The 11,100-nt window shown below is 43.0% G+C and overlaps 1 long non-coding RNA gene across 1 annotated transcript; it reads right to left on the reverse strand.

Moving 5' to 3' along the window:
- Positions 1 to 6,218: 6,218 nt before the first annotated feature.
- Positions 6,219 to 6,638, reverse strand: LOC135616006 (uncharacterized). The gene is made up of 2 exons (XR_010488241.1): positions 6,565 to 6,638; positions 6,219 to 6,313 (listed from the first exon to the last, which is right to left on the reverse strand). It is a non-coding gene; the product is annotated as an uncharacterized LOC135616006 (long non-coding RNA).
- Between the last annotated feature and the right edge of the window lie 4,462 nt (positions 6,639 to 11,100).

Consider the following 11,100-nt stretch of genomic DNA (forward strand, 5'->3'; position numbering starts at 1 on the left):
AACACTGATTTACGTCTGAATGCAGATTCGGAAGGAACAGCACTTAGAAACTTGTTCGTAAAAGCGCAGAGAGCAATAGTTATGGAGGAGGTTTGCAGTAATGATAAAGTGCTCAAAATAAACGCAAACCAGAGATTTAGAGTGGTTCGGTCAGTCTTGACCTACTCCACTTTTGGCTTCCTCCACCGACGAGGTCACCGACGTCAACTAGAGGCCTTCCTTCAATAGGCGAAGGCCAACTGCCCTTTTATAGTTTCTCTCCTTTTGACAAGCTCAGGAGACAACCTTTACAGACCTTTCTCTCCTTACTTTACAACTGGAAACTTGAAGAACAGAAGGAGGAGACTTAAAGGCTTTACAACACTTTTGAGCTCTTAGAATCACAGAAAAGATCAAGATTTCGGTGTAGGTCTGTATCTTTTCAGTGCTGAATGGGTGGGGTATTTATAGGCCCCAACCCAATTCAAATTTGGAGCTCAAAACGATCAAATCCCGGAATTCCGGGATCAGGCGGTTGCACCTCCTGACTAGAGAGGTTGCACCGCCTGGCAGAGCTCGAAGACTGAGCCCAGGCGGTGCCACCTCTTGATTGAGGCGGTTGCACCTCTCTGCCAGAGCTCGAAGACCGAGCTCAGGCGGTGCCACCTCTCTGTCAGGGAGGTTGCACCGCCCAGTCTAGCTCGAAGACTGAGCTCAGGCGGTGCCACCTCCTGGCTGGGGAGGTTGCACCGCCCAGTCTCGCTGGGAGGCTTAGCCCAGGCGGTGCCACCTCCTGGCCTGGGCGGTTGCACCTCCTGGTGCAATCAGGGTCCGAATGGTTAGTTCCATTCGGCCCAATTTCAGTTTTTCAGGGGCCCAATTGCCCCAAGATTAAGCCAATGGGATCACCTCCCATTTTTCAACTTAATCAACGTGCTAACTACGATTAAATCTAAGACAATTTCTGCAGCTTTGCTTCGGTGCGTCAATCGCTTCTTCCGGCGAGTTTCCGGCAAACTTCCGTCGATCATCCGATGAACCCTCGGTGATGCTCCTGCGGACTTCCAGCAAACTCCTGGACTTTGCGATTTGTTCTTAGCGAGTTCCAACGAGCTTCTTTGGCAAGCTCCGATCTTTCTCGGCGAGCTCCGCGAACTCCCAACGAACCTTCCAGCGAGCTTCCGAAAAACCCTTCGGCAAACTCCCAACTCATTCTCGGCTAGTTCCGGTAGCATTCCCGACGAACCTTCGGACTTCCGTCGAACTCTCGAACTTGCAACAAATCCTTCGCGCTTGACTCCGACACTTTGTTTCGCTTTATGTCTTCATCGTTATCATAGCTAATCCTGCACAATTAAAGCAAAACTTCAATCGAGACAATTAATCCTAAGCAATTAACCAAGTTGTCCGGCATGTCATTGGTCCCTCGATGCTTCGTCCGATTCTTCGGCGCATCGTCCTTTCCTGCAGCCTATTGCCCAATCGGCCAGTTGACTCCGCAACTCCGATATTCTCGGCACAATACCCGCTCTTCTTGGCCCGATGCCCGAGTCCACGGCCCGAAGCCTTCTATCGATACGTCGACCGATCCACCTGCCCGACGTCCAATCTTCTGACATGTTCCTCCGGCACAACATGATGTTCCTGCTTTAATTGTCTCATCCTGATCGAAGCACCCTGCGTCACTCAAAACGTAGATTAAATCATAAACATATATCAAGTAGTTTCATCATCAAAATACGAGATTCAACAGTTTCATCATCAAAATACGAGATTCAACAATCTCCCCCTTTTTTATGATGACAACTACTTGATGACGGAGTTAACCTTAACTCCCGGAGTTTAAACAAACTCCCCCTATCAATATGCCATATTGATAGAAACTCTTAGATTCAAAAATCTAAGCAACATGTCATCATAAACGGAGTTAACCTTAACTCCGAGAGTTTAAACAAACTCCCCCTATCAATATGCCATATTGATAGAAACTCTTGGATTCAAAAATCCAAGCAACATGTCATCATAAACTTATGCATAACATGTCATGTCATCAACATACTTCTCCCCCTTTGTCATCAACAAAAAGGAGAAGTACCACAATCAAGTGTTTGTGATATAAGTTTAACTCATTGCATGAAAAACATAATATCTATTGTTATCATCATGCAAGTTTGCTATCATCAAATGGTAAGATATCAACATGTAAAATTACGATTCAAGTTCTTGATATCTTTTAACATGATATGACATTCATAGCACCTATTCATATGAATGCTGCCTTTGATATCTCATCATAATATGGCATTCATAACATCTATTCATATTCTTCAAATATGGCACTCATCGTATCAATTTATATATTTCTCCCCTTTTGTCATCAACAACAAGGAGAACGATATAAGCAAATTTTAAATATAAGTGCGATGCCATAAGTTGGTTCATGTCATTTTCTGACAATGAGTGATAGGATACCAATTATGCAAACATCTCGAGGTAAACATGACATGGAGATAGCTTTTAATGCTTCTTCCTTTTTATTTGTTATCTTTTTACATGAAGGAGGAAAGCCATATGTGAAGTTCAAATCGATAAGATATTAAAGCACACTTCATTTTTGCAAGGATTAAGATATGTAAGTGAGTCAAATCCTTGTATGTAAAAATATCTTCCTTTTATAAGAGGGAATCATCAAATATGTTTCTCGAAAAATATTTTTCACATGATAAGTGCATTTGCTAGATGATTCCATATGTCAAAAATCAATGATGTGAATTAAACTTGATATGACATATGCTTGTTAAGTTCGGAAGAGGATAATGTATCAAGAAAATCCAATTGTTAGGATCAAGAAAATCCGAAAATAAAATTTGACACTTTCATATATTCGGACAGGGTTTTACTAGAGATATTCAATTACAATCATGAAGGTAAAACATGCTTATTATCATGGAAATTTTTGTATTCAAGCACATAATTTCCAACATGTAATCATGGCAAGTAATTGTGTAAAATCATTATGGCAATCAAGTGATTTGATCATTCAATCAAAAAAGTCCGAAAAATAATTTTAACTCGTTTAATCATTCGGACATATTTTTGCCATAGTTTTTCAAATATAATCATGAAGATAAGGCATGCTCATCATCATGGTAGTATAATAGCAAGTTTACCATATATAAGGTAGCAAAAATTTTCAACATTTTAAGGCCTGCAAGCTAGCAATTTTGAGATGTTTAAGAAAGCAACTCTTGCTTCTTGAAATATAAGTTTTGCTAGATGTGCAAGTTGACTTTTTGCTTCTTGAGATAGGCAAGATAGCATTCCTTGGTGATGTTCAATATAGCTAAGTTCTACATCATGCAAACTAGTGAATCTTATAACATTTTAGAACATGCATAATCACCAAAGCATCATAAATTTTAATAATGTGCAAAATTACAAATTTTGCATGATTGCATTTGTGTGTCTTGAGATTTGCAAGATAGCACTTCTTGGTGATGTTCAAGATAGCAATTTCTTCTCTTTTGAGAAGTGTAATTTTTGCTTTCTTCTTGAATTGTGCAAGCTAGCTATCTCCCCTTTTGTCATTGTCAAAAAGAAGGGAAAAACCCTTTACATCAATTTTTAAATCATGACAAAGGTTAGTATCAATCTCATTTGTGCATCATTATATTTTCAAATTAAAACATGCACATTTTCAAAACATATAAACTCATTATTATATGCATGATTCCAAATCATCATTCATATTATTTCATTCAATTTGATAAATCAAGATCATGATTTTGATAAAACTCATTTCAAATTTAAATCATCAAAATCATTTTTATGGCTCACAAAATTTATAACATAAATAGATTCATGATTTCATTGATAATATATTTTCCCCCTTTTTAAGTGTTTCATTTTAAGTGGTCGATTTCATGTTAGCATGCCTTTTCATTTATGAAAACATGCATCAATTTTTTAAAGCCACTGTTATTATCATGAAAATCGATAATCAAGAATCATCATACATAAAAAATATATACTCATTAATCATAACTTCAAATTAAGCATGATTTCATATACTTAAAATCGAGAAATAACAATGGAAATCAACATGATACACATTATTACTTCTCAACCACATATAGCATGATTTCATAAGGTATTTTTAATGAAAATCATTTTGTTTATCATAAACATGCAATTTTCATGATTATTTTCAAAATTACTAGAATGATAACCATGATTCCTAATTTTTTGTATTTTCATTATAAAATTATTAAACATGCAATTTTCAAGAAAATTAAATAAAAAAGAAAAATGCATTATGAAAAGCATTACGTAATTTCAAAGTAAATTAAAGGCATTTTGATTACCTCAGCGTCGAAAGGCGTAAAGGCGTAGTTTGCCACCTCGTCTTTATTGATTTTCTCTTCGTCTTCGGAGGAGCTCGATTCATCCCAATTTTTGTTCTTCTTCTTGCGTTCAAAGCAAGTAGTTCCGTTCTTTTTACTTTTTAATTTTTGTTTCATTTGTAGTTTAAGTTCACCATCACTTGAGCTTATGCTCGAGTGGTCTTCAAATGTTCTATGTCCCAAATCCCTACTGTTCTTTGGAATGTGGTTCTCAAGTTCTTCACATGCATTGCATGTCATTTCATATGTGATCAATGAACCAATTAGTTCTTCAAGTGGAAATTGGTTCAAGTTTTTCGATTCTTGAATAGCAGTTACTTTTGAATCCCAAGTTTTAGAAAGTGAGCGCAAAACTTTGTTAACGAGTTCAAAATCCGAAAAGCTTTTACCAAGTGAATTTAAACCATTGACGACATCCGTAAAACGGGTGTACATGTCAACAACGGTTTCGCTTGGTTTCATATGAAAAAGCTCGAAATCATGCAGTAAAATATTAACTTTCGAGTCTTTGACTCTACTAGTTCCCTCGTGCGTGATTTCAAGAGTGCGCCAAATATCGAAAGCCGTTTCGCACAAAGAAACCCGATTGAACTCATTTTTGTCCAAAGCGCAAAATAAGGCATTCATAGCCTTTGCGTTTAAAGAAAAATACTTCTTCTCTAAATCCAACCATTCGTTCATTGGTTTAGAGAGAAGTTGAAAACCGTTTTCAACGATATTCCATAAATCCATATTTAGAGAAATCAAGAAAACTCTCATTCGAGTTTTCCAATAAGTGTAGTCCAATCCGTTAAAGAACGGTGGACGAAAGACCAAAAAGCCCTCTTGAAGAGCCATTTCTCTCGGGTGTAAATCCGAAACGAGAAATACCCCGCTCTGATACCAATTGTTAAGATCGAGAGCACTAAGAGGGGGGGGGGGGGGGGTGAATTAGTGCAGCAAAAATCTTTCAGCGATTAAAAACGAAAGCTGTGTTTGTTCGATAAGAACTGTTTCGATGCAAAAGCCGATTATAAGATTACTTATGATTAAGTGCAGTTTATGTCTAAACACAATTTGTGTCTAAGCGTAGTTTATGCAGTTTGCGTCTAAATGCAGTTTGCGTCTAAGCGCAGTTTGCGTCTAAATGCAGTTTGCGTCTAAATGCAGTTTGCGTCTAAATGCAGATTGCGTCTAAATGCAGATTGCGTCTAAGCGCAGTTTGCGTCTAAGCTCAGATTGCGTCTAAGCGCAGTTTGCGTCTGAGCGCAGTTTGCGTCTAAGCGCAGATTGCGTCTAAGCGTGGTTATAAATGGAGTCAAAACGTAAACGTAAACTGCAAAGAAACTCGTTCGTAAAAGCGCAGAAGACAGTTTGCAGTTATAAATAGAATCAAAACGTAAATGTAAACTGCAAAGTAAAGATCATATGAAAACACCGATTTACGTCTGAATGCAGATTCGGAAAGATTAGAACTTAGAAACTTGTTCGTAAGAGCGCAGAGAGCAATAGCTATGTAGGAGGTTTGCAGTAATGATAAAGTGCTCAAAATAAATGCAAACCAGAGATTTAGAGTGGTTCGGTCAATCTTGACCTACTCCACTTTTGGCTTCCTCCACCGACGAGGTTACCGAATTCAACTAGAGGCCTTCCTTCAATAGGTGAAGGCCAACTACCCTTTTACAGTTTCACTCCTTTTGACGGGCTCAGGAGACAACCCTTACAGAACCTCTCTCCTCTCTTTACAACTCAAGACTTGAAGAACAGAAAGAGGAGAACTTTTGGACTTTACACAAATTTGAGCTCTTAGAATCACAGAAAAGATCAAGAATTTGGTGTAGGTCTGTATCTTTTCAGTGCTGAATGGGTGGGGTATTTATAGGCCCCAACCCAGTTCAAATTTGGAGCTCAAAACGATCAAATCCCGGAATTCCGGGATCAGGCGGTTGCACCTCCTGACTGGAGAGGTTGCACCGCCTGGCAGAGCTCGAAGACTGAGCCTCTAGGCGGTGCTACCTTTGTCAGGGGCGGTTGCACCTCTCTGCCAGAGCTCGAAGACCGAGCTCAGGCGGTTGCACCGCCTGACTGGAGAGGTTGCACCGCCTGGCAGAGCTCGAAACTTGAGCTCTGGCGGTGCTACCTCCTGACAGAGGAGGTTGCACCGCCCAGTCTCGCTCGGAGACTGAGCCCTGGGCGGTTGCACCTCCCACAGCAACCTGGGTCCGAATGGGCTGAACCATTCGACCCAATTTGAGTTCTTCAGGGGCCCAATTGCCCTAGGATTAAGCTAATGGGATCACCTCCCATTTCTAACTTAATCAAAGTGCTAACTACGATTATTTCCTAAGACATATTCTGCAGTTTGCTTCGGTGCGTCACTCGCTTCTTCCGGCGAGTTTTCGGCGAACTTCCGTCGATCATCCGATGAACCCTCGGTGATGCTCCTGCAGACTTCCGGCAAACTCCTGGACTGCGACGATCCACTTGGCAAGTTCCGACGAGCTCCTTTGGCAAGCTTCTGGACTTCTCGGATTTGTTCCCGCAGAACCTCCGACGACTGTCCGAACTTCCGTCGAGCTCTCGAACTCCCAACGTGATCATTGTCATGACTCCGGCGTAACTCCTGCTGCATGTCTTACTTTCATCGTAGTTAATCCTGCACACTCAAAACAAAAACTTCGATCGAGACAATTAATCCTAAGAAATTAACCAAGTTGTCCGGCATGTCATTGGTCCCTCGACGCTTCGTCCGATTCTTCGGCGCATCATCCTTTCCTGCAACCTATTGCCCAATCGGCCTGTTGACTCCGCAACTCCGATATCCTTGGCACAATACCCGCTCTTCTTGGCCCGATGCCCGAGTCCACGACCCGAAGCCTTCTATCGATACGTCGACCGATCCACCGGCCTGACGTCCAATCTTCTGACATGTTCCTCCGGCACAACATGATTTTCCTGCTTTAATTGTCTCATCCAGATCGAAGCATCCTGCGTCACTCAAAACGCAGATTAAATCATAAACATATATCAAATAGTTTCATCATCAAAATACGAGATTCAACAGATCCAATACCCACTAGGCGAGGATCCATTAGGTTTTGACAGGGAACCTCTATAAATAGGAGGGATTCAGAGCCTCATAGGCTAGAACATTTGCTTGCCTCTCCTATTCTCCTTCCCCTCTCCACCTCAGAGCAGGCTTAGAGTTTTGAGGAGCATCGTCGCAGCTGTTAGGATCGGAGCGGCACTAAGAGGGGGGGTGAATTAGTGCAACGGTAAAGTGCGATAAACTTTTCACGATTTAAACAATTTTAGGAAACTTCGTACGATAAGTGTAACGTTTTTGTTTAAAACCATTTCGATTGCGTTTTAACTTGAAGGGATAAGTAAGACGGAGACAAAGCAGTATAGCATTAAAGTGCAAATGGTTTGCAGTAATATAAATGACAATAAGTAAATGCAAACCAGAGATTACGCCGATTTTACAGTGGTTCGGTCAAATGACCTACATCCACTTGCGAGGCCCCTCTTCGATGAGGCTCCCACCTTCCACTAGCAAATCTCTTGAAAGGGAAGGGTAAATACCCCTCTTACAACTTTTACAATCGGTTCACTCTCTTACAGATTTTCAGCAAGAAAGAAGGAGGTGAACACTAGCAAATTGAAAACAAGACTAGAAAAGGCTCTTCTAAGACTTTACTCTCAATCAATTGCTTCTCAAAAAGTTGTGATCTCAGCTGAGATTTGAGGGGTATTTATAGGCCTCAAGAGGATTCAAATTTGGGCTCCAAATTTGAATTCTCGTTGGGTTCCTGATGCTGGAGGTGCCACCGCCTGTCAGTGTCAGACACTGACAGTGGACGGGCGGTGCCACCGCCCAGCCAAACGGTGCCACCGCCCAGCTCTTGGGTGTTGGGCGGTGCCACCGCCTGGCTCTCGGGTGCTAGGCAGTGCAACCACCCAGTCTGGCGGTGCCATCGCCAGACCCTTCGGTTCACTGGTTGGGCTTCAAATTTAGCCCAAACCAACTCTAATTTTGGGCTCAGTTGGCCCCTAACCAGGATACAGGATTATCTCTTAATCCTAATCCTAATTACAAGTGAACTACATAACAAAAAAACATCCTAAGCAAGTTTTCAACCGCGAACTTCGAGTCTTGTTCCGGCGAGCTTTCCGACGAACTTCTTCCGACGGACTCCCAGCAAGCTCCTGAACTTGTGATGAATTTAACGAGTAGCCGAGCCTTCTCGGTGATCTCCGTGAACCTCCGACGACCTCTTTGGCAAACTTCTGAAAATTTCGACAGGTTCCCGATTTCTTCTCGGTTGGTTCCGGTAGCATCTCCGACGATTCTTCGGACTCTTAAACGTCCATCGAACTTGACTCAGGTATTCTTGCTTTGTGTTTTCTGGTTATCGTAGTTAATCCTACACACTTAACTCAATAATATGGATTAGATCAATTAACCCATCAATTGATTGTTATCATCAAAATCCGAGATTCAACAACAGCCCTGCAGTGTGGATCACCGCTAGATAGGAGGACGCTTGACCTCCTTCACCCTTTCCTAAGGATCTATAAGGAAATAGAGATATAGGATCTCCCTAGTTAACACAATCTATTCTATACGCAGTTTTTCAGTTTCGCGGATTTTGCGCACCAATCTTTGCACGACGACGAACATCTTTTTGAGAATCGGGGATTTTGTTTTCTTGTTCTTCCGCTGTGCATGTGATGTCGCCCCCAAAGATTTTTCCAACACAGGCCCCTACCTCCCGATTAGCAAAGTCGATCCTGCCCATAGCATGGGGCGCCACCCCTCTAAATCGCCCCACGACGAGTTAATCCAGCTCCCTCTCATGAGCGATCAGCCTCACTCCAACCCAAGCATGTCGCCCGGCCCTTTAAGGACCCCATGACACCTTGGAGGGGTGGGGGTGGGGGGGGGGCGGAGTGATATAGCATATTTTGGCCCCCAAGACATGTCAGGTTAGAATCCGTACTAAGGCATTGCTCGGCACGTCCACCACGCCAACCTGCGTACGACCGACCCACGTACAGTAATATAAAGACCTCTAGCTAGCATCTGGTTGAAGGGAGGAAAAAATCAATTGATCACTCCATTGACTTGCTCATCGGGGGGGCCTCATCGGGTGATCCCGACGAGGGCCATTTTTGCAAGAAAACGCGGCCACCTCATGAAGACGAGCTGCCAACCACCCGGGAATCGCCATCCATTGCACGAAGGAGAGCAGCCAATCGGTCCGGATCCCAACCAATGCTAACCAGCACTCCTTCTCGAGGTTACGGCCACCTCATAAAGACGAGCTACCAACCACCCTAAAGAAGGAGAGACGCAGCTCAGCATACACGGCGCCCGGATCAGCGCACCAAGGAACGCTAATCAACACCCCGTCGCAAGGGCCCGGTTGACCTCAACATCCAGCTCAGCTGACAGAAGACTCCCGACATCGACCCGTGAACCAAGTCGTGCTAACTCACCAGCCATGGCATATTTGTTCACTAACAAGCCGTAAGAGAGGATGATGCGCCGAAGAATCGAACGAAGCGTCGATGGACCAATGACATGCCGAACAACATGATTCATGCTTAGTATTAATTGTTTAGATTGAAGTGTGTTTTACGTGTGCAGGATTAACTATGATAGCAAGGCATAAAGCAAAATGAAGTCCCGGAGTCAAGAACGCGATTTCATTAGGAGTCCGAGAGTTCGTCGGAAGTCTAGACGTTCTGTCACGGACAAACTTCTAAACAGGATGTTTGATGTAATGCTTATGTATGTCCGTGTCTTTTGGTATGTTCATGTCTTGTATAGCATGTAGAGGGACGGCTGAAGGCTTTATAGTCCCATTTTAGTTGGGTCGGTGGCCTCTTTAGGCTTGTAAATAAAGGTTGTGTCATATGGACACGTGTAAGAGATTTTTAGTCTGTAATGGACCATTTTACCCTTTGTTGTGCAACTATTCAGAGCTTATAAAGTATGTTTGTAATTTACATTGTCTATGAAGTGTTTTTCGGAGATGTTTGCTTGTGGATCCCGATTGAGGCGTTCTCTCTAACCCGTTCTCTCTTTTGTTGGTCCTAAGGGACAATGAGAGGCTTCGGGAGGCTGACCTTTGCGGACGGACACGCAAGGGTGCCGCACGACTTAGGCAAAACCAGCTAAGTCTATGACAGATGGTATTAGAGCGGGACAAGCACTCATAGAAACACTTAGCATGCAAACGTGGGGGACCTAGCGGGGCTGCGTCTTGGGCAGTCAGCACACGCGCGACCGTTTAGGGGAAAATAGGCATGGAGATGTAGGGAAAAGGAGTCGCTCAGAGGAGCAGGCATCTGACATTGGCATTCAGAGGAATGGCCAACCCTTCGCGCAAGAGGTACCACGAGAACAGGCAAGCTTGGAAGAATGCGGAGCGCACAAAGGTTGGGATGGTTGAGTTTGAGCTATGGCTCAACGTTGACAACTATACTTGATGGTGCTCAAGGCAAGCGAGGCGCTTAGTAAAGGATGAGACCATGCAAGGTGGAATGAGTTGCTCAGCGACTGAAAGAGTTGTGCAAAGCTCACAGAGGTGAGAGGAATTGCTAACTTGAAGAATTCGGTACTCATGCATGGGCTTGTATGCGGATGATGGAATGTTCGCGGCCATCCCAAGGCGACCGAAACTCAGCGCCATGGAGCATTGAAACTTTCTCTTCGGCATGTGAAGGATAC

Source organism: Musa acuminata, chromosome BXJ2-6, assembly GCF_036884655.1.
Source record: "Musa acuminata AAA Group cultivar baxijiao chromosome BXJ2-6, Cavendish_Baxijiao_AAA, whole genome shotgun sequence".
In the NCBI taxonomy this organism is placed as follows: Eukaryota; Viridiplantae; Streptophyta; class Magnoliopsida; order Zingiberales; family Musaceae; genus Musa; species Musa acuminata.